Genomic DNA, 23,873 nt, shown 5'->3' on the forward strand with positions numbered 1-23,873 from the left:
GTCACAGCATCTTTAAATGGGCTTTCTGCTGGCTGTTTCCTCGCGTACGACCACACCACCCTGAACACGCTCGATCTCGTCTGATCTCGGAAGCTAAGTAGGGTCGGGCCTGGTTAGTACTTGGATGGGAGACCGCCTGGGAATACCAGGTGCTGTAAGCTTTTTCCTCTCAGCTGTCACCAGAGGAGGGCGCTGTTGCTCCATCACCGCACACAGGGCGTTGAGAAACAAAGCTGCAATCATTCCAGCTGTGTGTGTATGCAGGGCAGAGAGGTGGCAATGAGACGCCTCACTTTCCAAGTAGTTTTGAGGGTTCCTGTTGTCACTGTTACAGCCTGTTAAAAGCCTGCAATCATCTTATAAGCGCATGTACACAAATAGCCTGGGAAACAACAATTCCTATGAAAGTAATGTTAAAGTATAGCATGTGTTTGATGGCTGAGACACCATTATCCGCCACTCAGATGGTGAGAGGAACTGTCAGTGGTGTCACAGCATCTTTAAATGGGCTTTCTGCTGGCTGTTTCCTCGCTTACGGCCACACCACCCTGAACACGCCCGATCTCGTCTGATCTCGGAAGCTAAGCAGGGTCGGGCCTGGTTAGTACTTGGATGGGAGACCGCCTGGGAATACCAGGTGCTGTAAGCTTTTTCCTCTCAGCTGTCACCAGAGGAGGGCGCTGTTGCTCCATCACCGCACACAGGGCGTTGAGAAACAAAGCTGCAATCATTCCAGCTGTGTGTGTATGCAGGGCAAAGAGGTGGCAATGAGACGCCTCACTTTCCAAGTAGTTTTGAGTGTTCCTGTTGTCACTGTTACAGCCTGTTAAAAGCCTGCAATCATCTTATAAGCGCATGTACACAAATAGCCTGGGAAACAACAATTCCTATGAAAGTAATGTTAAAGTATAGCATGTGTTTGATGGCTGAGACACCATTATCCGCCACTCAGATGGTGAGAGGAACTGTCAGTGGTGTCACAGCATCTTTAAATGGGCTTTCTGCTGGCTGTTTCCTCGCTTACGGCCACACCACCCTGAACACGCCCGATCTCGTCTGATCTCGGAAGCTAAGCAGGGTCGGGCCTGGTTAGTACTTGGATGGGAGACCGCCTGGGAATACCAGGTGCTGTAAGCTTTTTCCTCTCAGCTGTCACCAGAGGAGGGCGCTGTTGCTCCATCACCGCACACAGGGCGTTGAGAAACAAAGCTGCAATCATTCCAGCTGTGTGTGTATGCAGGGCAGAGAGGTGGCAATGAGACGCCTCACTTTCCAAGTAGTTTTGAGGGTTCCTGTGTTCACTGTTACAGCCTGTTAAAAGCCTGCAATCATCTTATAAGCGCATGCACACAAATAGCCTGAGAAACAACAATTCCTATGAAAGTAATGTTAAAGTATAGCATGTGTTTGATGGCTGAGACACCATTATCCGCCACTCAGATGGTGAGAGGAACTGTCACTGGTGTCCCAGCATCTTTTAATGGGCTTTCTGCTGTCTGTTTCCTCGCTTACGGCCACACCACCCTGAACACGCCCGATCTCGTCTGATCTCGGAAGCTAAGCAGGTTCGGGCCTGGTTAGTACTTGGATGGTAGACCGCCTGGGAATACCAGGTGCTGTAAGCTTTTTCCTCTCAGCTGTCACCAGAGGAGGGCGCTGTTGCTCCATCACCGCACACAGGGCGTTGAGAAACAAAGCTGCAATCATTCCAGCTGTGTGTGTATGCAGGGCAGAGAGGTGGCACTGAGACGCCTCACTTTCCAAGTAGTTTTGAGGGTTCCTGTGTTCACTGTTACAGCCTGTTAAAAGCCTGCAATCATCTTATAAGCGCATGTACACAAATAGCCTGAGAAACAACAATTCCTATGAAAGGAATGTTAAAGTATAGCATGTGTTTGATGGCTGAGACACCATTATCCGCCATTCAGATGGTGAGAGGAACTGTCAGTGGTGTCACAGCATCTTTAAATGGGCTTTCTGCTGGCTGTTTCCTCGCTTACGGCCACACCACCCTGAACACGCCCGATCTCGTCTGATCTCGGAAGCTAAGCAGGGTCGGGCCTGGTTAGTACTTGGATGGGAGACCGCCTGGGAATACCAGGTGCTGTAAGCTTTTTCCTCTCAGCTGTCACCAGAGGAGGGCGCTGTTGCTCCATCACCGCACACAGGGCGTTGAGAAACAAAGCTGCAATCATTCCAGCTGTGTGTGTATGCAGGGCAGAGAGGTGGCAATGAGACGCCTCACTTTCCAAGTAGTTTTGAGGGTTCCTGTGTTCACTGTTACAGCCTGTTAAAACCCTGCAATCATCTTATAAGCGCATGTACACAAATAGCCTGAGAAACAACAATTCCTATGAAAGTAATGTTAAAATATAGCATGTGTTTGATGGCTGAGACACCATTATCCGCCACTCAGATGGTGAGAGGAACTGTCAGTGGTGTCACAGCATCTTTAAATGGGCTTTCTGCTGGCTGTTTCCTCGCTTACGACCACACCACCCTGAACACGCTCGATCTCGTCTGATCTCGGAAGTTAAGTAGGGTCGGGCCTGGTTAGTACTTGGATGGGAGACCGCCTGGGAATACCAGGTGCTGTAAGCTTTTTCCTCTCAGCTGTCACCAGAGGAGGGCGCTGTTGCTCCATCACCGCACACAGGGCGTTGAGAAACAAAGCTGCAATCATTCCAGCTGTGTGTGTATGCAGGGCAGAGAGGTGGCAATGAGACGCCTCACTTTCCAAGTAGTTTTGAGGGTTCCTGTTGTCACTGTTACAGCCTGTTAAAAGCCTGCAATCATCTTATAAGCGCATGTACACAAATAGCCTGGGAAACAACAATTCCTATGAAAGTAATGTTAAAGTATAGCATGTGTTTGATGGCTGAGACACCATTATCCGCCACTCAGATGGTGAGAGGAACTGTCAGTGGTGTCACAGCATCTTTAAATGGGCTTTCTGCTGGCTGTTTCCTCGCTTACGGCCACACCACCCTGAACACGCCCGATCTCGTCTGATCTCGGAAGCTAAGCAGGGTCGGGCCTGGTTAGTACTTGGATGGGAGACCGCCTGGGAATACCAGGTGCTGTAAGCTTTTTCCTCTCAGCTGTCACCAGAGGAGGGCGCTGTTGCTCCATCACCGCACACAGGGCGTTGAGAAACAAAGCTGCAATCATTCCAGCTGTGTGTGTATGCAGGGCAGAGAGGTGGCACTGAGACGCCTCACTTTCCAAGTAGTTTTGAGGGTTCATGTTGTCACTGTTACAGCCTGTTAAAAGCCTGCAATCATCTTATAAGCGCATGTACACAAATAGCCTGAGAAACAACAATTCCTATGAAAGTAATGTTAAAGTATAGCATGTGTTTGATGGCTGAGACACCATTATCCGCCACTCAGATGGTGAGAGGAACTGTCAGTGGTGTCACAGCATCTTTAAATGGGCTTTCTGCTGGCTGTTTCCTCGCTTACGGCCACACCACCCTGAACATGCCCGATCTCGTCTGATCTCGGAAGCTAAGCAGGGTCGGGCCTGGTTAGTACTTGGATGGGAGACCGCCTGGGAATACCAGGTGCTGTAAGCTTTTTCCTCTCAGCTGTCACCAGAGGATGGCGCTGTTGCTCCATCACCGCACACAGGGTGTTGAGAAAAGAAAGATGCAATCAGTCCAGCTGTGTGTGTACGCAGGGCAGAGAGGTGGCACTGAGACGCCTCACTTTCCAAGTAGTTTTGAGGGTTCCTGTTGTCATTGTTACAGCCTGTTAAAAGCCTGCAATCATCTTATAAGCGCATGTACACAAATAGCCTGAGAAACAACAATTCCTATGAAAGTAATGTTAAAATATAGCATGTGTTTGATGGCTGAGACACCATTATCCGCCACTCAGATGGTGAGAGGAACTGCCAGTGGTGTCACAGCATCTTTAAATGGGCTTTCTGCTGGCTGTTTCCTCGCTTACGACCACACCACCCTGAACACGCTCGATCTCGTCTGATCTCGGAAGCTAAGTAGGGTCGGGCCTGGTTAGTACTTGGATGGGAGACCGCCTGGGAATACCAGGTGCTGTAAGCTTTTTCCTCTCAGCTGTCACCAGAGGAGGGCGCTGTTGCTCCATCACCGCACACAGGGCGTTGAGAAACAAAGCTGCAATCATTCCAGCTGTGTGTGTATGCAGGGCAGAGAGGTGGCAATGAGACGCCTCACTTTCCAAGTAGTTTTGAGGGTTCCTGTTGTCACTGTTACAGCCTGTTAAAAGCCTGCAATCATCTTATAAGCGCATGTACACAAATAGCCTGGGAAACAACAATTCCTATGAAAGTAATGTTAAAGTATAGCATGTGTTTGATGGCTGAGACACCATTATCCGCCACTCAGATGGTGAGAGGAACTGTCAGTGGTGTCACAGCATCTTTAAATGGGCTTTCTGCTGGCTGTTTCCTCGCTTACGGCCACACCACCCTGAACACGCCCGATCTCGTCTGATCTCGGAAGCTAAGCAGGGTCGGGCCTGGTTAGTACTTGGATGGGAGACCGCCTGGGAATACCAGGTGCTGTAAGCTTTTTCCTCTCAGCTGTCACCAGAGGAGGGCGCTGTTGCTCCATCACCGCACACAGGGCGTTGAGAAACAAAGCTGCAATCATTCCAGCTGTGTGTGTATGCAGGGCAAAGAGGTGGCAATGAGACGCCTCACTTTCCAAGTAGTTTTGAGTGTTCCTGTTGTCACTGTTACAGCCTGTTAAAAGCCTGCAATCATCTTATAAGCGCATGTACACAAATAGCCTGGGAAACAACAATTCCTATGAAAGTAATGTTAAAGTATAGCATGTGTTTGATGGCTGAGACACCATTATCCGCCACTCAGATGGTGAGAGGAACTGTCAGTGGTGTCACAGCATCTTTAAATGGGCTTTCTGCTGGCTGTTTCCTCGCTTACGGCCACACCACCCTGAACACGCCCGATCTCGTCTGATCTCGGAAGCTAAGCAGGGTCGGGCCTGGTTAGTACTTGGATGGGAGACCGCCTGGGAATACCAGGTGCTGTAAGCTTTTTCCTCTCAGCTGTCACCAGAGGAGGGCGCTGTTGCTCCATCACCGCACACAGGGCGTTGAGAAACAAAGCTGCAATCATTCCAGCTGTGTGTGTATGCAGGGCAGAGAGGTGGCAATGAGACGCCTCACTTTCCAAGTAGTTTTGAGGGTTCCTGTGTTCACTGTTACAGCCTGTTAAAAGCCTGCAATCATCTTATAAGCGCATGCACACAAATAGCCTGAGAAACAACAATTCCTATGAAAGTAATGTTAAAGTATAGCATGTGTTTGATGGCTGAGACACCATTATCCGCCACTCAGATGGTGAGAGGAACTGTCACTGGTGTCCCAGCATCTTTTAATGGGCTTTCTGCTGTCTGTTTCCTCGCTTACGGCCACACCACCCTGAACACGCCCGATCTCGTCTGATCTCGGAAGCTAAGCAGGTTCGGGCCTGGTTAGTACTTGGATGGTAGACCGCCTGGGAATACCAGGTGCTGTAAGCTTTTTCCTCTCAGCTGTCACCAGAGGAGGGCGCTGTTGCTCCATCACCGCACACAGGGCGTTGAGAAACAAAGCTGCAATCATTCCAGCTGTGTGTGTATGCAGGGCAGAGAGGTGGCACTGAGACGCCTCACTTTCCAAGTAGTTTTGAGGGTTCCTGTGTTCACTGTTACAGCCTGTTAAAAGCCTGCAATCATCTTATAAGCGCATGTACACAAATAGCCTGAGAAACAACAATTCCTATGAAAGGAATGTTAAAGTATAGCATGTGTTTGATGGCTGAGACACCATTATCCGCCATTCAGATGGTGAGAGGAACTGTCAGTGGTGTCACAGCATCTTTAAATGGGCTTTCTGCTGGCTGTTTCCTCGCTTACGGCCACACCACCCTGAACACGCCCGATCTCGTCTGATCTCGGAAGCTAAGCAGGGTCGGGCCTGGTTAGTACTTGGATGGGAGACCGCCTGGGAATACCAGGTGCTGTAAGCTTTTTCCTCTCAGCTGTCACCAGAGGAGGGCGCTGTTGCTCCATCACCGCACACAGGGCGTTGAGAAACAAAGCTGCAATCATTCCAGCTGTGTGTGTATGCAGGGCAGAGAGGTGGCAATGAGACGCCTCACTTTCCAAGTAGTTTTGAGGGTTCCTGTGTTCACTGTTACAGCCTGTTAAAACCCTGCAATCATCTTATAAGCGCATGTACACAAATAGCCTGAGAAACAACAATTCCTATGAAAGTAATGTTAAAATATAGCATGTGTTTGATGGCTGAGACACCATTATCCGCCACTCAGATGGTGAGAGGAACTGTCAGTGGTGTCACAGCATCTTTAAATGGGCTTTCTGCTGGCTGTTTCCTCGCTTACGACCACACCACCCTGAACACGCTCGATCTCGTCTGATCTCGGAAGTTAAGTAGGGTCGGGCCTGGTTAGTACTTGGATGGGAGACCGCCTGGGAATACCAGGTGCTGTAAGCTTTTTCCTCTCAGCTGTCACCAGAGGAGGGCGCTGTTGCTCCATCACCGCACACAGGGCGTTGAGAAACAAAGCTGCAATCATTCCAGCTGTGTGTGTATGCAGGGCAGAGAGGTGGCAATGAGACGCCTCACTTTCCAAGTAGTTTTGAGGGTTCCTGTTGTCACTGTTACAGCCTGTTAAAAGCCTGCAATCATCTTATAAGCGCATGTACACAAATAGCCTGGGAAACAACAATTCCTATGAAAGTAATGTTAAAGTATAGCATGTGTTTGATGGCTGAGACACCATTATCCGCCACTCAGATGGTGAGAGGAACTGTCAGTGGTGTCACAGCATCTTTAAATGGGCTTTCTGCTGGCTGTTTCCTCGCTTACGGCCACACCACCCTGAACACGCCCGATCTCGTCTGATCTCGGAAGCTAAGCAGGGTCGGGCCTGGTTAGTACTTGGATGGGAGACCGCCTGGGAATACCAGGTGCTGTAAGCTTTTTCCTCTCAGCTGTCACCAGAGGAGGGCGCTGTTGCTCCATCACCGCACACAGGGCGTTGAGAAACAAAGCTGCAATCATTCCAGCTGTGTGTGTATGCAGGGCAGAGAGGTGGCACTGAGACGCCTCACTTTCCAAGTAGTTTTGAGGGTTCATGTTGTCACTGTTACAGCCTGTTAAAAGCCTGCAATCATCTTATAAGCGCATGTACACAAATAGCCTGAGAAACAACAATTCCTATGAAAGTAATGTTAAAGTATAGCATGTGTTTGATGGCTGAGACACCATTATCCGCCACTCAGATGGTGAGAGGAACTGTCAGTGGTGTCACAGCATCTTTAAATGGGCTTTCTGCTGGCTGTTTCCTCGCTTACGGCCACACCACCCTGAACATGCCCGATCTCGTCTGATCTCGGAAGCTAAGCAGGGTCGGGCCTGGTTAGTACTTGGATGGGAGACCGCCTGGGAATACCAGGTGCTGTAAGCTTTTTCCTCTCAGCTGTCACCAGAGGATGGCGCTGTTGCTCCATCACCGCACACAGGGTGTTGAGAAAAGAAAGATGCAATCAGTCCAGCTGTGTGTGTACGCAGGGCAGAGAGGTGGCACTGAGACGCCTCACTTTCCAAGTAGTTTTGAGGGTTCCTGTTGTCATTGTTACAGCCTGTTAAAAGCCTGCAATCATCTTATAAGCGCATGTACACAAATAGCCTGAGAAACAACAATTCCTATGAAAGTAATGTTAAAATATAGCATGTGTTTGATGGCTGAGACACCATTATCCGCCACTCAGATGGTGAGAGGAACTGTCAGTGGTGTCACAGCATCTTTAAATGGGCTTTCTGCTGGCTGTTTCCTCGCTTACGGCCACACCACCCTGAACACGCCCGATCTCGTCTGATCTCGGAAGCTAAGCAGGGTCGGGCCTGGTTAGTACTTGGATGGGAGACAGCCTGGGAATACCAGGTGCTGTAAGCTTTTTCCTCTCAGCTGTCACCAGAGGAGGGCGCTGTTGCTCCATCACCGCACACAGGGCGTTGAGAAACAAAGCTGCAATCATTCCAGCTGTGTGTGTATGCAGGGCAGAGAGGTGGCAATGAGACGCCTCACTTTCCAAGTAGTTTTGAGGGTTCCTGTTGTCACTGTTACAGCCTGTTAAAAGCCTGCAATCATCTTATAAGCGCATGTACACAAATAGCCTGGGAAACAACAATTCCTATGAAAGTAATGTTAAAGTATAGCATGTGTTTGATGGCTGAGACACCATTATCCGCCACTCAGATGGTGAGAGGAACTGTCAGTGGTGTCACAGCATCTTTAAATGGGCTTTCTGCTGGCTGTTTCCTCGCTTACGGCCACACCACCCTGAACACGCCCGATCTCGTCTGATCTCGGAAGCTAAGCAGGGTCGGGCCTGGTTAGTACTTGGATGGGAGACCGCCTGGGAATACCAGGTGCTGTAAGCTTTTTCCTCTCAGCTGTCACCAGAGGAGGGCGCTGTTGCTCCATCACCGCACACAGGGCGTTGAGAAACAAAGCTGCAATCATTCCAGCTGTGTGTGTATGCAGGGCAGAGAGGTGGCACTGAGACGCCTCACTTTCCAAGTAGTTTTGAGGGTTCATGTTGTCACTGTTACAGCCTGTTAAAAGCCTGCAATCATCTTATAAGCGCATGTACACAAATAGCCTGAGAAACAACAATTCCTATGAAAGTAATGTTAAAGTATAGCATGTGTTTGATGGCTGAGACACCATTATCCGCCACTCAGATGGTGAGAGGAACTGTCAGTGGTGTCACCCCATCTTTAAATGGGCTTTCTGCTGGCTGTTTCCTCGCTTACGGCCACACCACCCTGAACACGCCCGATCTCGTCTGATCTCGGAAGCTAAGCAGGGTCGGGCCTGGTTAGTACTTGCATGGGAGACCGCCTGGGAATACCAGGTGTTGTAAGCTTTTTCCTCTCAGCTGTCACCAGATGAGGGCGCTGTTGCTCCATCACCGCACACAGGGCGTTGAGAAACAAAGCTGCAATCATTCTAAGCTGTGTGTGTATGCAGGGCAGAGAGGTGGCACTGAGACACCCCACTTTCCAAGTAGTTTTGAGTGTTCCTGCTGTCACTGTTACAGCCTGTTAAAAGCCTGCAATCATCTTATAAGCGCATGTACACAAATAGCCTGATAAACAACTATTCCTATGAAAGTAATGTTAAAGTATAGCATGTGTTTGATGGCTGAGACACCATTATCCGCCACTCAGATGGTGAGAGGAACTGTCAGTGGTGTCACAGCATCTTTAAATGGGCTTTCTGCTGGCTGTTTCCTCACTTACGGCCACACCACCCTGAACACGCCCGATCTCGTCTGATCTGGGAAGCTAAGCAGGGTCGGGCCTGGTTAGTACTTGGATGGGAGACCGCCTGGGAATACCAGGTGCTGTAAGCTTTTTCCTCTCAGCTGTCACCAGAGGAGGGCGCTGTTGCTCCATCACCGCACACAGGGCGTTGAGAAACAAAGCTGCAATCATTCCAGCTGTGTGTGTATGCAGGGCAGAGAGGTGGCAATGAGACGCCTCACTTTCCAAGTAGTTTTGAGGGTTCCTGTGTTCACTGTTACAGCCTGTTAAAAGCCTGCAATCATCTTATAAGCGCATGTACACAAATAGCCTGAGAAACAACAATTCCTATGAAAGTAATGTTAAAGTATAGCATGTGTTTGATGGCTGAGACACCATTATCCGCCACTCAGATGGTGAGAGGAACTGTCAGTGGGGTCACAGCATTTTTAAATGGGCTTTCTGCTGGCTGTTTTCTCGCTTACGACCACACCACCCTGAACATGCCCGATCTCGTCTGATCTCGGAAGCTAAGCAGGGTCGGGCCTGGTTAGTACTTGGATGGGAAACCGCCTGGGAATACCAGGTGCTGTAAGCTTTTTCCTCTCAGCTGTCACCAGAGGAGGGCGCTGTTGCTCCATCACCGCACACAGGGTGTTGAGATAAGAAAGATGCAATCAGTCCAGCTGTGTGTGTATGCAGGGCAGAGAGGTGGCACTGAGACGCCTCACTTTCCAAGTAGTTTTGAGGGTTCCTGTTGTCATTGTTACAGCCTGTTAAAAGCCTGCAATCATCTTATAAGCGCATGTACACAAATAGCCTGGGAAACAACAATTCCTATGAAAGTAATGTTAAAGTATAGCATGTGTTTGATGGCTGAGACACCATTATCCGCCACTCAGATGGTGAGAGGAACTGTCAGTGGGGTCACAGCATCTTTAAATGGGCTTTCTGCTAGCTGTTTCCTCGCTTACGGCCACACCACCCTGAACATGCCCGATCTCGTCTGATCTCGGAAGCTAAGCAGGGTCGGGCCTGGTTAGTACTTGGATGGGAGACCGCCTGGGAATACCAGGTGCTGTAAGCTTTTTCCTCTCAGCTGTCACCAGAGGAGGGCGCTGTTGCTCCATCACCGCACACAGGGCGTTGAGAAACAAAGCTGCAATCATTCCAGCTGTGTGTGTATGAAGGGCAGAGAGGTGGCACTGAGACACCCCACTTTCCAAGTAGTTTTGAGTGTTCCTGCTGTCACTGTTACAGCCTGTTAAAAGCCTGCAATCATCTTATAAGCGCATGTACACAAATAGCCTGAGAAACAACTATTCCTATGAAAGTAATGTTAAAGTATAGCATGTGTTTGATGGCTGAGACACCATTATCCGCCACTCAGATGGTGAGAGGAACTGTCAGTGGGGTCACAGCATCTTTAAATGGGCTTTCTGCTGGCTGTTTCCTCGCTTACGGCCACACCACCCTGAACATGCCCGATCTCGTCTGATCTCGGAAGCTAAGCAGGGTCGGGCCTGGTTAGTACTTGGATGGGAGACCGCCTGGGAATACCAGGTGCTGTAAGCTTTTTCCTCTCAGCTGTCACCAGAGGAGGGCGCTGTTGCTCCATCACCGCACACAGGGCGTTGAGAAACAAAGCTGCAATCATTCCAGCTGTGTGTGTATGAAGGGCAGAGAGGTGGCACTGAGACACCCCACTTTCCAAGTAGTTTTGAGTGTTCCTGCTGTCACTGTTACAGCCTGTTAAAAGCCTGCAATCATCTTATAAGCGCATGTACACAAATAGCCTGAGAAACAACTATTCCTATGAAAGTAATGTTAAAGTATAGCATGTGTTTGATGGCTGAGACACCATTATCCGCCTCTCAGATGGTGAGAGGAACTGTCAGTGGTGTCACAGCATCTTTAAATGGGCTTTCTGCTGGCTGTTTCCTCGCTTACGGCCACACCACCCTGAACACGCCCGATCTCGTCTGATCTCGGAAGCTAAGCAGGGTCGGGCCTGGTTAGTACTTGGATGGGAGACCGCCTGGGAATACCAGGTGCTGTAAGCTTTTTCCTCTCAGCTGTCACCAGAGGAGGGCGCTGTTGCTCCATCACCGCACACAGGGCGTTGAGAAACAAAGCTGCAATCATTCCAGCTGTGTGTGTATGCAGGGCAGAGAGGTGGCAATGAGACGCCTCACTTTCCAAGTAGTTTTGAGGGTTCCTGTGTTCACTGTTACAGCCTGTTAAAAGCCTGCAATCATCTTATAAGCGCATGTACACAAATAGCCTGAGAAACAACAATTCCTATGAACGTAATGTTAAAGTATAGCATGTGTTTGATGGCTGAGACACCATTATCCGCCACTCAGATGGTGAGAGGAACTGTCAGTGGTGTCACAGCATCTTTAAATGGGCTTTCTGCTGGCTGTTTCCTCGCTTACGGCCACACCACCCTGAACACGCCCGATCTCGTCTGATCTCGGAAGCTAAGCAGGGTCGGGCCTGGTTAGTACTTGGATGGGAGACCGCCTGGGAATACCAGGTGCTGTAAGCTTTTTCCTCTCAGCTGTCACCAGAGGAGGGCGCTGTTGCTCCATCACCGCACACAGGGCGTTGAGAAACAAAGCTGCAATCATTCCAGCTGTGTGTGTATGCAGGGCAGAGAGGTGGCACTGAGACGCCTCACTTTCCAAGTAGTTTTGAGGGTTCCTGTTGTCACTGTTACAGCCTGTTAAAAGCCTGCAATCATCTTATAAGCGCATGTACACAAATAGCCTGAGAAACAACAATTCCTATGAAAGTAATGTTAAAGTATAGCATGTGTTTGATGGCTGAGACACCATTATCCGCCACTCAGATGGTGAGAGGAACTGTCAGTGGGGTCACAGCATCTTTAAATGGGCTTTCTGCTGGCTGTTTCCTCGCTTACGGCCACACCACCCTGAACACGCCCGATCTCGTCTGATCTCGGAAGCTAAGCAGGGTAGGGCCTGGTTAGTACTTGGATGGGAGACCGCCTGGGAATACCAGGTGCTGTAAGCTTTTTCCTCTCAGCTGTCACCAGAGGAGGGCGCTGTTGCTCCATCACCGCACACAGGGCGTTGAGAAACAAAGCTGCAATCATTCCAGCTGTGTGTGTATGCAGGGCAGAGAGGTGGCAATGAGACGCCTCACTTTCCAAGTAGTTTTGAGGGTTCCTGTGTTCACTGTTACAGCCTGTTAAAAGCCTGCAATCATCTTATAAGCGCATGTACACAAATAGCCTGAGAAACAACTATTCTTATGAAAGTAATGTTAAAGTATAGCATGTGTTTGATGGCTGAGACACCATTATCCGCCACTCAGATGGTGAGAGGAACTGTCAGTGGTGTCACAACATCTTTAAATGGGCTTTCTGCTGGCTGTTTCCTCGCTTACGGCCACACCACCCTGAACACGCCCGATCTCGTCTGATCTCGGAAGCTAAGCAGGGTCGGGCCTGGTTAGTACTTGGATGGGAGACCGCCTGGGAATACCAGGTGCTTTAAGCTTTTTCCTCTCAGCTGTCACCAGAGGAGGGCGCTGTTGCTCCATCACCGCACACAGGGCATTGAGAAACAAAGCTGCAATCATTCCAGCTGTGTGTGTATGCAGGGCAGAGAGGTGGCACTGAGACGCCTCACTTTCCAAGTAGTTTTGAGGGTTCCTGTTGTCACTGTTACAGCCTGTTAAAAGCCTGCAATCATCTTATAAGCGCATGTACACAAATAGCCTGAGAAAACAACAATTCCTATGAAAGTAATGTTAAAGTATAGCATGTGTTTGATGGCTGAGACACCATTATCCGCCACTCAGATGGTGAGAGGAACTGTCAGTGGTGTCACAGCATCTTTAAATGGGCTTTCTGCTGGCTGTTTCCTCGCTTACGGCCACACCACCCTGAACACGCCCGATCTCGTCTGATCTTGGAAGCTAAGCAGGGTCGGGCCTGGTTAGTACTTGGATGGGAGACCGCCTGGGAATACCAGGTGCTGTAAGCTTTTTCCTCTCAGCTGTCACCAGAGGAGGGCGCTGTTGCTCCATCACCGCACACAGGGCGTTGAGAAACAAAGCTGCAATCATTCCAGCTGTGTGTGTATGCAGGGCAGAGAGGTGGCAATGAGACGCCTCACTTTCCAAGTAGTTTTGAGGGTTCCTGTGTTCACTGTTACAGCCTGTTAAAAGCCTGCAATCATCTTATAAGCGCATGTACACAAATAGCCTGAGAAACAACAATTCCTATGAAAGTAATGTTAAAGTATAGCATGTGTTTGATGGCTGAGACACCATTATCCGCCACTCAGATGGTGAGAGGAGTGGTGTCACAGCATCTTTAAATGGGCTTTCTGCTGGCTGTTTCCTCGCTTACGGCCACACCACCCTGAACACGCCCGATCTCGTCTGATCTCGGAAGCTAAGCAGGGTCGGGCCTGGTTAGTACTTGGATGGGAGACCGCCTGGGAATACCAGGTGCTGTAAGCTTTTTCCTCTCAGCTGTCACCAGAGGAGGGCGATGTTGCTCCATCACCGCACACAGGGCGTTGAGAAACAAAGCTGCAATCATTCCAGCTGTGTGTGTATGCAGGGCAGAGAGGTGGCACTGAGACGCCTCACTTTCCAAGTAGTTTTGAGGGTTCCTGTTGTCACTGTCACAGCCTGTTAAAAGCCTGCAATCATCTTATAAGCGCATGTACACAAATAGCCTGAGAAACAACAATTCCTATGAAAGTAATGTTAAAGTATAGCATGTGTTTGATGGCTGAGACACCATTATACGCCACTCAGATGGTGAGAGGAACTGTCAGTGGTGTCACAGCATCTTTAAATGGGCTTTCTGCTGGCTGTTTCCTCGCTTACGGCCACACAACCCTGAACACGCCCGATCTCGTCTGATCTCGGAAGCTAAGCAGGGTCGGGCCTGGTTAGTACTTGGATGGGAGACCGCCTGGGAATACCAGGTGCTGTAAGCTTTTTCCTCTCAGCTGTCACCAGAGGAGGGCGCTGTTGCTCCATCACCGCACACAGGGCGTTGAGAAACAAAGCTGCAATCATTCCAGCTGTGTGTGTATGCAGGGCAGAGAGGTGGCACTGAGACGCCTCACTTTCCAAGTAGTTTTGAGGGTTCATGTTGTCACTGTTACAGCCTGTTAAAAGCCTGCAATCATCTTATAAGCGCATGTACACAAATAGCCTGAGAAACAACAATTCCTATGAAAGTAATGTTAAAGTATAGCATGTGTTTGATGGCTGAGACACCATTATCCGCCACTCAGATGGTGAGAGGAACTGTCAGTGGTGTCACCCCATCTTTAAATGGGCTTTCTGCTGGCTGTTTCCTCGCTTACGGCCACACCACCCTGAACACGCCCGATCTCGTCTGATCTCGGAAGCTAAGCAGGGTCGGGCCTGGTTAGTACTTGCATGGGAGACCGCCTGGGAATACCAGGTGTTGTAAGCTTTTTCCTCTCAGCTGTCACCAGATGAGGGCGCTGTTGCTCCATCACCGCACACAGGGCGTTGAGAAACAAAGCTGCAATCATTCTAAGCTGTGTGTGTATGCAGGGCAGAGAGGTGGCACTGAGACACCCCACTTTCCAAGTAGTTTTGAGTGTTCCTGCTGTCACTGTTACAGCCTGTTAAAAGCCTGCAATCATCTTATAAGCGCATGTACACAAATAGCCTGATAAACAACTATTCCTATGAAAGTAATGTTAAAGTATAGCATGTGTTTGATGGCTGAGACACCATTATCCGCCACTCAGATGGTGAGAGGAACTGTCAGTGGTGTCACAGCATCTTTAAATGGGCTTTCTGCTGGCTGTTTCCTCACTTACGGCCACACCACCCTGAACACGCCCGATCTCGTCTGATCTGGGAAGCTAAGCAGGGTCGGGCCTGGTTAGTACTTGGATGGGAGACCGCCTGGGAATACCAGGTGCTGTAAGCTTTTTCCTCTCAGCTGTCACCAGAGGAGGGCGCTGTTGCTCCATCACCGCACACAGGGCGTTGAGAAACAAAGCTGCAATCATTCCAGCTGTGTGTGTATGCAGGGCAGAGAGGTGGCAATGAGACGCCTCACTTTCCAAGTAGTTTTGAGGGTTCCTGTGTTCACTGTTACAGCCTGTTAAAAGCCTGCAATCATCTTATAAGCGCATGTACACAAATAGCCTGAGAAACAACAATTCCTATGAAAGTAATGTTAAAGTATAGCATGTGTTTGATGGCTGAGACACCATTATCCGCCACTCAGATGGTGAGAGGAACTGTCAGTGGGGTCACAGCATTTTTAAATGGGCTTTCTGCTGGCTGTTTTCTCGCTTACGACCACACCACCCTGAACATGCCCGATCTCGTCTGATCTCGGAAGCTAAGCAGGGTCGGGCCTGGTTAGTACTTGGATGGGAAACCGCCTGGGAATACCAGGTGCTGTAAGCTTTTTCCTCTCAGCTGTCACCAGAGGAGGGCGCTGTTGCTCCATCACCGCACACAGGGTGTTGAGATAAGAAAGATGCAATCAGTCCAGCTGTGTGTGTATGCAGGGCAGAGAGGTGGCACTGAGACGCCTCACTTTCCAAGTAGTTTTGAGGGTTCCTGTTGTCATTGTTACAGCCTGTTAAAAGCCTGCAATCATCTTATAAGCGCATGTACACAAATAGCCTGGGAAACAACAATTCCTATGAAAGTAATGTTAAAGTATAGCATGTGTTTGATGGCTGAGACACCATTATCCGCCACTCAGATGGTGAGAGGAACTGTCAGTGGGGTCACAGCATCTTTAAATGGGCTTTCTGCTAGCTGTTTCCTCGCTTACGGCCACACCACCCTGAACATGCCCGATCTCGTCTGATCTCGGAAGCTAAGCAGGGTCGGGCCTGGTTAGTACTTGGATGGGAGACCGCCTGGGAATACCAGGTGCTGTAAGCTTTTTCCTCTCAGCTGTCACCAGAGGAGGGCGCTGTTGCTCCATCACCGCACACAGGGCGTTGAGAAACAAAGCTGCAATCATTCCAGCTGTGTGTGTATGAAGGGCAGAGAGGTGGCACTGAGACACCCCACTTTCCAAGTAGTTTTGAGTGTTCCTGCTGTCACTGTTACAGCCTGTTAAAAGCCTGCAATCATCTTATAAGCGCATGTACACAAATAGCCTGAGAAACAACTATTCCTATGAAAGTAATGTTAAAGTATAGCATGTGTTTGATGGCTGAGACACCATTATCCGCCACTCAGATGGTGAGAGGAACTGTCAGTGGGGTCACAGCATCTTTAAATGGGCTTTCTGCTGGCTGTTTCCTCGCTTACGGCCACACCACCCTGAACATGCCCGATCTCGTCTGATCTCGGAAGCTAAGCAGGGTCGGGCCTGGTTAGTACTTGGATGGGAGACCGCCTGGGAATACCAGGTGCTGTAAGCTTTTTCCTCTCAGCTGTCACCAGAGGAGGGCGCTGTTGCTCCATCACCGCACACAGGGCGTTGAGAAACAAAGCTGCAATCATTCCAGCTGTGTGTGTATGAAGGGCAGAGAGGTGGCACTGAGACACCCCACTTTCCAAGTAGTTTTGAGTGTTCCTGCTGTCACTGTTACAGCCTGTTAAAAGCCTGCAATCATCTTATAAGCGCATGTACACAAATAGCCTGAGAAACAACTATTCCTATGAAAGTAATGTTAAAGTATAGCATGTGTTTGATGGCTGAGACACCATTATCCGCCTCTCAGATGGTGAGAGGAACTGTCAGTGGTGTCACAGCATCTTTAAATGGGCTTTCTGCTGGCTGTTTCCTCGCTTACGGCCACACCACCCTGAACACGCCCGATCTCGTCTGATCTCGGAAGCTAAGCAGGGTCGGGCCTGGTTAGTACTTGGATGGGAGACCGCCTGGGAATACCAGGTGCTGTAAGCTTTTTCCTCTCAGCTGTCACCAGAGGAGGGCGCTGTTGCTCCATCACCGCACACAGGGCGTTGAGAAACAAAGCTGCAATCATTCCAGCTGTGTGTGTATGCAGGGCAGAGAGGTGGCAATGAGACGCCTCACTTTCCAAGTAGTTTTGAGGGTTCCTGTGTTCACTGTTACAGCCTGTTAAAAGCCTGCAATCATCTTATAAGCGCATGTACACAAATAGCCTGAGAAACAACAATTCCTATGAACGTAATGTTAAAGTATAGCATGTGTTTGATGGCTGAGACACCATTATCCGCCACTCAGATGGTGAGAGGAACTGTCAGTGGTGTCACAGCATCTTTAAATGGGCTTTCTGCTGGCTGTTTCCTCGCTTACGGCCACACCACCCTGAACACGCCCGATCTCGTCTGATCTCGGAAGCTAAGCAGGGTCGGGCCTGGTTAGTACTTGGATGGGAGACCGCCTGGGAATACCAGGTGCTGTAAGCTTTTTCCTCTCAGCTGTCACCAGAGGAGGGCGCTGTTGCTCCATCACCGCACACAGGGCGTTGAGAAACAAAGCTGCAATCATTCCAGCTGTGTGTGTATGCAGGGCAGAGAGGTGGCACTGAGACGCCTCACTTTCCAAGTAGTTTTGAGGGTTCCTGTTGTCACTGTTACAGCCTGTTAAAAGCCTGCAATCATCTTATAAGCGCATGTACACAAATAGCCTGAGAAACAACAATTCCTATGAAAGTAATGTTAAAGTATAGCATGTGTTTGATGGCTGAGACACCATTATCCGCCACTCAGATGGTGAGAGGAACTGTCAGTGGGGTCACAGCATCTTTAAATGGGCTTTCTGCTGGCTGTTTCCTCGCTTACGGCCACACCACCCTGAACACGCCCGATCTCGTCTGATCTCGGAAGCTAAGCAGGGTAGGGCCTGGTTAGTACTTGGATGGGAGACCGCCTGGGAATACCAGGTGCTGTAAGCTTTTTCCTCTCAGCTGTCACCAGAGGAGGGCGCTGTTGCTCCATCACCGCACACAGGGCGTTGAGAAACAAAGCTGCAATCATTCCAGCTGTGTGTGTATGCAGGGCAGAGAGGTGGCAATGAGACGCCTCACTTTCCAAGTAGTTTTGAGGGTTCCTGTGTTCACTGTTACAGCCTGTTAAAAGCCTGCAATCATCTTATAAGCGCATGTACACAAATAGCCTGAGAAACAACTATTCTTATGAAAGTAATGTTAAAGTATAGCATGTGTTTGATGGCTGAGACACCATTATCCGCCACTCAGATGGTGAGAGGAACTGTCAGTGGTGTCACAACATCTTTAAATGGGCTTTCTGCTGGCTGTTTCCTCGCTTACGGCCACACCACCCTGAACACGCCCGATCTCGTCTGATCTCGGAAGCTAAGCAGGGTCGGGCCTGGTTAGTACTTGGATGGGAGACCGCCTGGGAATACCAGGTGCTTTAAGCTTTTTCCTCTCAGCTGTCACCAGAGGAGGGCGCTGTTGCTCCATCACCGCACACAGGGCATTGAGAAACAAAGCTGCAATCATTCCAGCTGTGTGTGTATGCAGGGCAGAGAGGTGGCACTGAGACGCCTCACTTTCCAAGTAGTTTTGAGGGTTCCTGTTGTCACTGTCACAGCCTGTTAAAAGCCTGCAATCATCTTATAAGCGCATGTACACAAATAGCCTGAGAAACAACAATTCCTATGAAAGTAATGTTAAAGTATAGCATGTGTTTGATGGCTGAGACACCATTATACGCCACTCAGATGGTGAGAGGAACTGTCAGTGGTGTCACAGCATCTTTAAATGGGCTTTCTGCTGGCTGTTTCCTCGCTTACGGCCACACAACCCTGAACACGCCCGATCTCGTCTGATCTCGGAAGCTAAGCAGGGTCGGGCCTGGTTAGTACTTGGATGGGAGACCGCCTGGGAATACCAGGTGCTGTAAGCTTTTTCCTCTCAGCTGTCACCAGAGGAGGGCGCTGTTGCTCCATCACCGCACACAGGGCGTTGAGAAACAAAGCTGCAATCATTCCAGCTGTGTGTGTATGCAGGGCAGAGAGGTGGCAATGAGACGCCTCACTTTCCAAGTAGTTTTGAGGGTTCCTGTGTTCACTGTTAAAGCCTGTTAAAAGCCTGCAATCATCTTATAAGCGCATGTACACAAATAGCCTGAGAAAACAACAATTCCTATGAAAGTAATGTTAAAGTATAGCATGTGTTTGATGGCTGAGACACCATTATCCGCCACTCAGATGGTGAGAGGAACTGTCAGTGGTGTCACAGCATCTTTAAATGGGCTTTCTGCTGGCTGTTTCCTCGCTTACGGCCACACCACCCTGAACACGCCCGATCTCGTCTGATCTTGGAAGCTAAGCAGGGTCGGGCCTGGTTAGTACTTGGATGGGAGACCGCCTGGGAATACCAGGTGCTGTAAGCTTTTTCCTCTCAGCTGTCACCAGAGGAGGGCGCTGTTGCTCCATCACCGCACACAGGGCGTTGAGAAACAAAGCTGCAATCATTCCAGCTGTGTGTGTATGCAGGGCAGAGAGGTGGCAATGAGACGCCTCACTTTCCAAGTAGTTTTGAGGGTTCCTGTGTTCACTGTTACAGCCTGTTAAAAGCCTGCAATCATCTTATAAGCGCATGTACACAAATAGCCTGAGAAACAACAATTCCTATGAAAGTAATGTTAAAGTATAGCATGTGTTTGATGGCTGAGACACCATTATCCGCCACTCAGATGGTGAGAGGAGTGGTGTCACAGCATCTTTAAATGGGCTTTCTGCTGGCTGTTTCCTCGCTTACGGCCACACCACCCTGAACACGCCCGATCTCGTCTGATTTCGGAAGCTAAGCAGGGTCGGGCCTGGTTAGTACTTGGATGGGAGACCGCCTGGGAATACCAGGTGCTGTAAGCTTTTTCCTCTCAGCTGTCACCAGAGGAGGGCGCTGTTGCTCCATCACCGCACACAGGGCGTTGAGAAACAAAGCTGCAATCATTCCAGCTGTGTGTGTATGCAGGGCAGAGAGGTGGCACTGAGACGCCTCACTTTCCAAGTAGTTTTGAGGGTTCCTGTTGTCACTGTCACAGCCTGTTAAAAGCCTGCAATCATCTTATAAGCGCATGTACACAAATAGCCTGAGAAACAACAATTCCTATGAAAGTAATGTTAAAGTATAGCATGTGTTTGATGGCTGAGACACCATTATACGCCACTCAGATGGTGAGAGGAACTGTCAGTGGTGTCACAGCATCTTTAAATGGGCTTTCTGCTGGCTGTTTCCTCGCTTACGGCCACACAACCCTGAACACGCCCGATCTCGTCTGATCTCGGAAGCTAAGCAGGGTCGGGCCTGGTTAGTACTTGGATGGGAGACCGCCTGGGAATACCAGGTGCTGTAAGCTTTTTCCTCTCAGCTGTCACCAGAGGAGGGCGCTGTTGCTCCATCACCGCACACAGGGCGTTGAGAAACAAAGCTGCAATCATTCCAGCTGTGTGTGTATGCAGGGCAGAGAGGTGGCAATGAGACGCCTCACTTTCCAAGTAGTTTTGAGGGTTCCTGTGTTCACTGTTAAAGCCTGTTAAAAGCCTGCAATCATCTTATAAGCGCATGTACACAAATAGCCTGAGAAACAACAATTCCTATGAAAGTAATGTTAAAGTATAGCATGTGTTTGATGGCTGAGACACCATTATCCGCCACTCAGATGGTGAGAGGAACTGTCAGTGGGGTCACAGCATCTTTAAATGGGCTTTCTGCTGGCTGTTTCCTCGCTTACGGCCTCACCACCCTGAACATGCCCGATCTTGTCTGATCTCGGAAGCTAAGCAGGGTCGGGCCTGGTTAGTACTTGCATGGGAGACCGCCTGGGAATACCAGGTGCTGTAAGCTTTTTCCTCTCAGCTGTCACCAGAGGAGGGCGCTGTTGCTCCATCACCGCACACAGGGCGTTGAGAAACAAAGCTGCAATCATTCCAGCTGTGTGTGTATGAAGGGCAGAGAGGTGGCACTGAGACACCCCACTTTCCAAGTAGTTTTGAGTGTTCCTGCTTTCACTGTTACAGCCTGTTAAAAGCCTGCAATCATCTTATAAGCGCATGTACACAAATAGCCTGAGAAACAACTATTCCTATGAAAGTAATGTTAAAGTATAGCATGTGTTTGATGGCTGAGACACCATTATCCGCCACTCAGATGGTGAGAGGAACTGTCAGTGGTGTCACAGCATCTTTAAATGGGCTTTCTGCTGGCTGTTTCCTCGATTACGGCCACACCACCCTGAACACGCCCGATCTCGTCTGATCTCGGAAGCTAAGCAGGGTTGGGCCTGGTTAGTACTTGGATGGGAGACCGCCTGGGAATACCAGGTGCTGTAAGCTTTTTCCTCTCAGCTGTCACCAGAGGAGGGCGCTGTTGCTCCATCACCGCACACAGGGCGTTGAGAAACAAAGCTGCAATCATTCCAGCTGTGTGTGTATGCAGGGCAGAGAGGTGGCAATGAGACGCCTCACTTTCCAAGTAGTTTTGAGGGTTCCTGTGTTCACTGTTACAGCCTGTTAAAAGCCTGCAATCATCTTATAAGCGCATGTACACAAATAGCCTGAGAAACAACAATTCCTATGAAAGTAATGTTAAAGTATAGCATATGTTTGATGCCTGAGACACCATTATCCGCCACTCAGATGGTGAGAGGAGTGGTGTCACAGCATCTTTAAATGGGCTTTCTGCTGGCTGTTTCCTCGCTTACGGCCACACCACCCTGAACACGCCCGATCTCATCTGATCTCGGAAGCTAAGCAGGGTCGGGCCTGGTTAGTACTTGGATGGGAGACCGCCTGGGAATACCAGGTGCTGTAAGCTTTTTCCTCTCAGCTGTCACCAGAGGAGGGCGCTGTTGCTCCATCACCGCACACAGGGCGTTGAGAAACAAAGCTGCAATCATTCCAGCTGTGTGTGTATGCAGGGCAGAGAGGTGGCACTGAGACATCTCACTTTCCAAGTAGTTTTGAGGGTTCCTGTGTTCACTGTTACAGCCTGTTAGAAGCCTGCAATCATCTTATAAGCGCATGTACACAAATAGCCTGAGAAACAACAATTCCTATGAAAGTAATGTTAAAGTATAGCATGTGTTTGATGGCTGAGACACCATTATCCGCCACTCAGATGGTGAGAGGAACTGTCAGTGGTGTCACAGCATCTTAAAATGGGCTTTCTGCTGGCTGTTTCCTCGCTTACGGCCACACCACCCTGAACACGCCCGATCTCGTCTGATCTCGTAAGCTAAGCAGGGTCGGGCCTGGTTAGTACTTGCATGGGAGACCGCCTGGGAATACCAGGTGCTGTAAGCTTTTTCCTCTCAGCTGTCACCAGATGAGGGCGCTGTTGCTCCATCACCGCACACAGGGCGTTGAGAAACAAAGCTGCAATCATTTTAAGCTGTGTGTGTATGCAGGGCAGAGAGGTGGCACTGAGACGCCTCACTTTCCAAGTAGTTTTGAGGGTTCCTGTTGTCACTGTTACAGCCTGTTAAAAGCCTGCAATCATCTTATAAGCGCATGTACACAAATAGCCTGAGAAACAACAATTCCTATGAAAGTAATGTTAAAGTATAGCATGTGTTTGATGGCTGAGACACCATTATCCGCCACTCAGATGGTGAGAGGAGTGGTGTCACAGCATCTTTAAATGGGCTTTCTGCTGGCTGTTTCCTCGCTTACGGCCACACCACCCTGAACACGCCCGATCTCGTCTGATCTCGGAAGCTAAGCAGGGTCGGGCCTGGTTAGTACTTGGATGGGAGACCGCCTGGGAATACCAGGTGCTGTAAGCTTTTTCCTCTCAGCTGTCACCAGAGGAGGGCGCTGTTGCTCCATCACCGCACACAGGGCGTTGAGAAACAAAGCTGCAATCATTCCAGCTGTGTGTGTATGCAGGGCAAAGAGGTGGCACTGAGACACCCCACTTTCCAAGTAGTTTTGAGTGTTCCTGCTGTCACTGTTACAGCCTGTTAAAAGCCTGCAATCATCTTATAAGCGCATGTACACAAATAGCCTGAGAAACAACTATTCCTATGAAAGTAATGTTAAAGTATAGCATGTGTTTGATGGCTGAGACACCATTATCCGCCACTCAGATGGTGAGAGGAACTGTCAGTGGGGTCACAGCATCTTTAAATGGGCTTTCTGCTGGCTGTTTCCTCGCTTACGGCCACACCACCCTGAACACGCCCGATCTCGTCTGATCTCGGAAGCTAAGCAGGGTCGGGCCTGGTTAGTACTTGGATGGGAGACCGCCTGGGAATACCAGGTGCTGTAAGCTTTTTCCTCTCAGCTGTCACCAGAGGAGGGCGCTGTTGCTCCATCACCGCACACAGGGCGTTGAGAAACAAAGCTGCAATCATTCCAGCTGTGTGTGTATGCAGGGCAGAGAGGTGGCACTGAGACACCCCACTTTCCAAGTAGTTTTGAGTGTTCCTGCTGTCACTGTTACAGCCTGTTTAAAGCCTGCAATCATCTTATAAGCGCATGTACACAAATAGCCTGAGAAACAACTATTCCTATGAAAGTAATGTTAAAGTATAGCATGTGTTTGATGGCTGAGACACCATTATCCGCCACTCAGATGG

At 49.6% G+C, this 23,873-nt stretch overlaps 49 non-coding genes across 49 annotated transcripts; all 49 read left to right on the top strand.

The window, feature by feature from the left end:
* Positions 1–42: 42 nt before the first annotated feature.
* Positions 43–161, top strand: LOC133989343 (5S ribosomal RNA). The gene has a single exon (XR_009926506.1). It is a non-coding gene; the product is annotated as a 5S ribosomal RNA (ribosomal RNA).
* Positions 162–530: 369 nt separating this feature from the next.
* Positions 531–649, top strand: LOC133988442 (5S ribosomal RNA). The gene has a single exon (XR_009925653.1). It is a non-coding gene; the product is annotated as a 5S ribosomal RNA (ribosomal RNA).
* A 369-nt stretch (positions 650–1,018) lies between these two features.
* On the top strand, positions 1,019–1,137 carry LOC133988443 (5S ribosomal RNA). The gene has a single exon (XR_009925654.1). It is a non-coding gene; the product is annotated as a 5S ribosomal RNA (ribosomal RNA).
* Positions 1,138–1,506: 369 nt separating this feature from the next.
* On the top strand, positions 1,507–1,625 carry LOC133989204 (5S ribosomal RNA). Its single transcript, XR_009926372.1, has one exon. It is a non-coding gene; the product is annotated as a 5S ribosomal RNA (ribosomal RNA).
* A 369-nt stretch (positions 1,626–1,994) lies between these two features.
* On the top strand, positions 1,995–2,113 carry LOC133988445 (5S ribosomal RNA). Its single transcript, XR_009925656.1, has one exon. It is a non-coding gene; the product is annotated as a 5S ribosomal RNA (ribosomal RNA).
* A 369-nt stretch (positions 2,114–2,482) lies between these two features.
* Positions 2,483–2,601, top strand: LOC133989137 (5S ribosomal RNA). Its single transcript, XR_009926309.1, has one exon. It is a non-coding gene; the product is annotated as a 5S ribosomal RNA (ribosomal RNA).
* Positions 2,602–2,970: 369 nt separating this feature from the next.
* Positions 2,971–3,089, top strand: LOC133988446 (5S ribosomal RNA). Its single transcript, XR_009925657.1, has one exon. It is a non-coding gene; the product is annotated as a 5S ribosomal RNA (ribosomal RNA).
* Positions 3,090–3,458: 369 nt separating this feature from the next.
* LOC133988621 (5S ribosomal RNA) lies at positions 3,459–3,577 on the top strand. Its single transcript, XR_009925822.1, has one exon. It is a non-coding gene; the product is annotated as a 5S ribosomal RNA (ribosomal RNA).
* Positions 3,578–3,947: 370 nt separating this feature from the next.
* On the top strand, positions 3,948–4,066 carry LOC133989243 (5S ribosomal RNA). The gene has a single exon (XR_009926410.1). It is a non-coding gene; the product is annotated as a 5S ribosomal RNA (ribosomal RNA).
* Positions 4,067–4,435: 369 nt separating this feature from the next.
* Positions 4,436–4,554, top strand: LOC133988447 (5S ribosomal RNA). The gene has a single exon (XR_009925658.1). It is a non-coding gene; the product is annotated as a 5S ribosomal RNA (ribosomal RNA).
* A 369-nt stretch (positions 4,555–4,923) lies between these two features.
* LOC133988448 (5S ribosomal RNA) lies at positions 4,924–5,042 on the top strand. The gene has a single exon (XR_009925659.1). It is a non-coding gene; the product is annotated as a 5S ribosomal RNA (ribosomal RNA).
* Positions 5,043–5,411: 369 nt separating this feature from the next.
* Positions 5,412–5,530, top strand: LOC133989205 (5S ribosomal RNA). The gene has a single exon (XR_009926373.1). It is a non-coding gene; the product is annotated as a 5S ribosomal RNA (ribosomal RNA).
* Positions 5,531–5,899: 369 nt separating this feature from the next.
* LOC133988450 (5S ribosomal RNA) lies at positions 5,900–6,018 on the top strand. Its single transcript, XR_009925660.1, has one exon. It is a non-coding gene; the product is annotated as a 5S ribosomal RNA (ribosomal RNA).
* A 369-nt stretch (positions 6,019–6,387) lies between these two features.
* LOC133989138 (5S ribosomal RNA) lies at positions 6,388–6,506 on the top strand. The gene has a single exon (XR_009926310.1). It is a non-coding gene; the product is annotated as a 5S ribosomal RNA (ribosomal RNA).
* Positions 6,507–6,875: 369 nt separating this feature from the next.
* On the top strand, positions 6,876–6,994 carry LOC133988451 (5S ribosomal RNA). The gene has a single exon (XR_009925661.1). It is a non-coding gene; the product is annotated as a 5S ribosomal RNA (ribosomal RNA).
* Positions 6,995–7,363: 369 nt separating this feature from the next.
* Positions 7,364–7,482, top strand: LOC133988623 (5S ribosomal RNA). Its single transcript, XR_009925824.1, has one exon. It is a non-coding gene; the product is annotated as a 5S ribosomal RNA (ribosomal RNA).
* Positions 7,483–7,852: 370 nt separating this feature from the next.
* On the top strand, positions 7,853–7,971 carry LOC133989118 (5S ribosomal RNA). The gene has a single exon (XR_009926291.1). It is a non-coding gene; the product is annotated as a 5S ribosomal RNA (ribosomal RNA).
* Positions 7,972–8,340: 369 nt separating this feature from the next.
* On the top strand, positions 8,341–8,459 carry LOC133988452 (5S ribosomal RNA). Its single transcript, XR_009925662.1, has one exon. It is a non-coding gene; the product is annotated as a 5S ribosomal RNA (ribosomal RNA).
* Positions 8,460–8,828: 369 nt separating this feature from the next.
* LOC133988994 (5S ribosomal RNA) lies at positions 8,829–8,947 on the top strand. Its single transcript, XR_009926174.1, has one exon. It is a non-coding gene; the product is annotated as a 5S ribosomal RNA (ribosomal RNA).
* A 370-nt stretch (positions 8,948–9,317) lies between these two features.
* Positions 9,318–9,436, top strand: LOC133989308 (5S ribosomal RNA). Its single transcript, XR_009926472.1, has one exon. It is a non-coding gene; the product is annotated as a 5S ribosomal RNA (ribosomal RNA).
* A 369-nt stretch (positions 9,437–9,805) lies between these two features.
* Positions 9,806–9,924, top strand: LOC133989185 (5S ribosomal RNA). Its single transcript, XR_009926355.1, has one exon. It is a non-coding gene; the product is annotated as a 5S ribosomal RNA (ribosomal RNA).
* A 370-nt stretch (positions 9,925–10,294) lies between these two features.
* Positions 10,295–10,413, top strand: LOC133988624 (5S ribosomal RNA). Its single transcript, XR_009925825.1, has one exon. It is a non-coding gene; the product is annotated as a 5S ribosomal RNA (ribosomal RNA).
* A 369-nt stretch (positions 10,414–10,782) lies between these two features.
* On the top strand, positions 10,783–10,901 carry LOC133988625 (5S ribosomal RNA). The gene has a single exon (XR_009925826.1). It is a non-coding gene; the product is annotated as a 5S ribosomal RNA (ribosomal RNA).
* A 369-nt stretch (positions 10,902–11,270) lies between these two features.
* On the top strand, positions 11,271–11,389 carry LOC133988453 (5S ribosomal RNA). The gene has a single exon (XR_009925663.1). It is a non-coding gene; the product is annotated as a 5S ribosomal RNA (ribosomal RNA).
* A 369-nt stretch (positions 11,390–11,758) lies between these two features.
* LOC133988454 (5S ribosomal RNA) lies at positions 11,759–11,877 on the top strand. Its single transcript, XR_009925664.1, has one exon. It is a non-coding gene; the product is annotated as a 5S ribosomal RNA (ribosomal RNA).
* A 369-nt stretch (positions 11,878–12,246) lies between these two features.
* LOC133989594 (5S ribosomal RNA) lies at positions 12,247–12,365 on the top strand. Its single transcript, XR_009926723.1, has one exon. It is a non-coding gene; the product is annotated as a 5S ribosomal RNA (ribosomal RNA).
* A 369-nt stretch (positions 12,366–12,734) lies between these two features.
* Positions 12,735–12,853, top strand: LOC133989021 (5S ribosomal RNA). The gene has a single exon (XR_009926199.1). It is a non-coding gene; the product is annotated as a 5S ribosomal RNA (ribosomal RNA).
* Positions 12,854–13,223: 370 nt separating this feature from the next.
* LOC133988838 (5S ribosomal RNA) lies at positions 13,224–13,342 on the top strand. The gene has a single exon (XR_009926028.1). It is a non-coding gene; the product is annotated as a 5S ribosomal RNA (ribosomal RNA).
* A 362-nt stretch (positions 13,343–13,704) lies between these two features.
* On the top strand, positions 13,705–13,823 carry LOC133988455 (5S ribosomal RNA). The gene has a single exon (XR_009925665.1). It is a non-coding gene; the product is annotated as a 5S ribosomal RNA (ribosomal RNA).
* Positions 13,824–14,192: 369 nt separating this feature from the next.
* Positions 14,193–14,311, top strand: LOC133989049 (5S ribosomal RNA). Its single transcript, XR_009926226.1, has one exon. It is a non-coding gene; the product is annotated as a 5S ribosomal RNA (ribosomal RNA).
* A 369-nt stretch (positions 14,312–14,680) lies between these two features.
* LOC133988995 (5S ribosomal RNA) lies at positions 14,681–14,799 on the top strand. Its single transcript, XR_009926175.1, has one exon. It is a non-coding gene; the product is annotated as a 5S ribosomal RNA (ribosomal RNA).
* Positions 14,800–15,169: 370 nt separating this feature from the next.
* Positions 15,170–15,288, top strand: LOC133989309 (5S ribosomal RNA). Its single transcript, XR_009926473.1, has one exon. It is a non-coding gene; the product is annotated as a 5S ribosomal RNA (ribosomal RNA).
* Positions 15,289–15,657: 369 nt separating this feature from the next.
* LOC133989188 (5S ribosomal RNA) lies at positions 15,658–15,776 on the top strand. Its single transcript, XR_009926357.1, has one exon. It is a non-coding gene; the product is annotated as a 5S ribosomal RNA (ribosomal RNA).
* Positions 15,777–16,146: 370 nt separating this feature from the next.
* LOC133988626 (5S ribosomal RNA) lies at positions 16,147–16,265 on the top strand. Its single transcript, XR_009925827.1, has one exon. It is a non-coding gene; the product is annotated as a 5S ribosomal RNA (ribosomal RNA).
* Positions 16,266–16,634: 369 nt separating this feature from the next.
* On the top strand, positions 16,635–16,753 carry LOC133988627 (5S ribosomal RNA). Its single transcript, XR_009925828.1, has one exon. It is a non-coding gene; the product is annotated as a 5S ribosomal RNA (ribosomal RNA).
* Positions 16,754–17,122: 369 nt separating this feature from the next.
* LOC133988457 (5S ribosomal RNA) lies at positions 17,123–17,241 on the top strand. Its single transcript, XR_009925667.1, has one exon. It is a non-coding gene; the product is annotated as a 5S ribosomal RNA (ribosomal RNA).
* Positions 17,242–17,610: 369 nt separating this feature from the next.
* Positions 17,611–17,729, top strand: LOC133988458 (5S ribosomal RNA). The gene has a single exon (XR_009925668.1). It is a non-coding gene; the product is annotated as a 5S ribosomal RNA (ribosomal RNA).
* A 369-nt stretch (positions 17,730–18,098) lies between these two features.
* Positions 18,099–18,217, top strand: LOC133989595 (5S ribosomal RNA). Its single transcript, XR_009926724.1, has one exon. It is a non-coding gene; the product is annotated as a 5S ribosomal RNA (ribosomal RNA).
* Positions 18,218–18,586: 369 nt separating this feature from the next.
* On the top strand, positions 18,587–18,705 carry LOC133989023 (5S ribosomal RNA). Its single transcript, XR_009926201.1, has one exon. It is a non-coding gene; the product is annotated as a 5S ribosomal RNA (ribosomal RNA).
* Positions 18,706–19,074: 369 nt separating this feature from the next.
* On the top strand, positions 19,075–19,193 carry LOC133989050 (5S ribosomal RNA). The gene has a single exon (XR_009926227.1). It is a non-coding gene; the product is annotated as a 5S ribosomal RNA (ribosomal RNA).
* Positions 19,194–19,563: 370 nt separating this feature from the next.
* On the top strand, positions 19,564–19,682 carry LOC133988839 (5S ribosomal RNA). The gene has a single exon (XR_009926029.1). It is a non-coding gene; the product is annotated as a 5S ribosomal RNA (ribosomal RNA).
* Positions 19,683–20,044: 362 nt separating this feature from the next.
* On the top strand, positions 20,045–20,163 carry LOC133988854 (5S ribosomal RNA). The gene has a single exon (XR_009926043.1). It is a non-coding gene; the product is annotated as a 5S ribosomal RNA (ribosomal RNA).
* A 369-nt stretch (positions 20,164–20,532) lies between these two features.
* Positions 20,533–20,651, top strand: LOC133989052 (5S ribosomal RNA). The gene has a single exon (XR_009926229.1). It is a non-coding gene; the product is annotated as a 5S ribosomal RNA (ribosomal RNA).
* Positions 20,652–21,020: 369 nt separating this feature from the next.
* LOC133989334 (5S ribosomal RNA) lies at positions 21,021–21,139 on the top strand. The gene has a single exon (XR_009926497.1). It is a non-coding gene; the product is annotated as a 5S ribosomal RNA (ribosomal RNA).
* A 369-nt stretch (positions 21,140–21,508) lies between these two features.
* LOC133988600 (5S ribosomal RNA) lies at positions 21,509–21,627 on the top strand. The gene has a single exon (XR_009925803.1). It is a non-coding gene; the product is annotated as a 5S ribosomal RNA (ribosomal RNA).
* A 362-nt stretch (positions 21,628–21,989) lies between these two features.
* LOC133989560 (5S ribosomal RNA) lies at positions 21,990–22,108 on the top strand. The gene has a single exon (XR_009926691.1). It is a non-coding gene; the product is annotated as a 5S ribosomal RNA (ribosomal RNA).
* A 369-nt stretch (positions 22,109–22,477) lies between these two features.
* On the top strand, positions 22,478–22,596 carry LOC133989183 (5S ribosomal RNA). Its single transcript, XR_009926353.1, has one exon. It is a non-coding gene; the product is annotated as a 5S ribosomal RNA (ribosomal RNA).
* Positions 22,597–22,959: 363 nt separating this feature from the next.
* On the top strand, positions 22,960–23,078 carry LOC133988459 (5S ribosomal RNA). The gene has a single exon (XR_009925669.1). It is a non-coding gene; the product is annotated as a 5S ribosomal RNA (ribosomal RNA).
* Positions 23,079–23,447: 369 nt separating this feature from the next.
* Positions 23,448–23,566, top strand: LOC133988460 (5S ribosomal RNA). Its single transcript, XR_009925670.1, has one exon. It is a non-coding gene; the product is annotated as a 5S ribosomal RNA (ribosomal RNA).
* Positions 23,567–23,873: the final 307 nt, after the last annotated feature.

Source organism: Scomber scombrus, chromosome 10, assembly GCF_963691925.1.
Source record: "Scomber scombrus chromosome 10, fScoSco1.1, whole genome shotgun sequence".
NCBI lineage: Eukaryota > Metazoa > Chordata > Actinopteri > Scombriformes > Scombridae > Scomber > Scomber scombrus.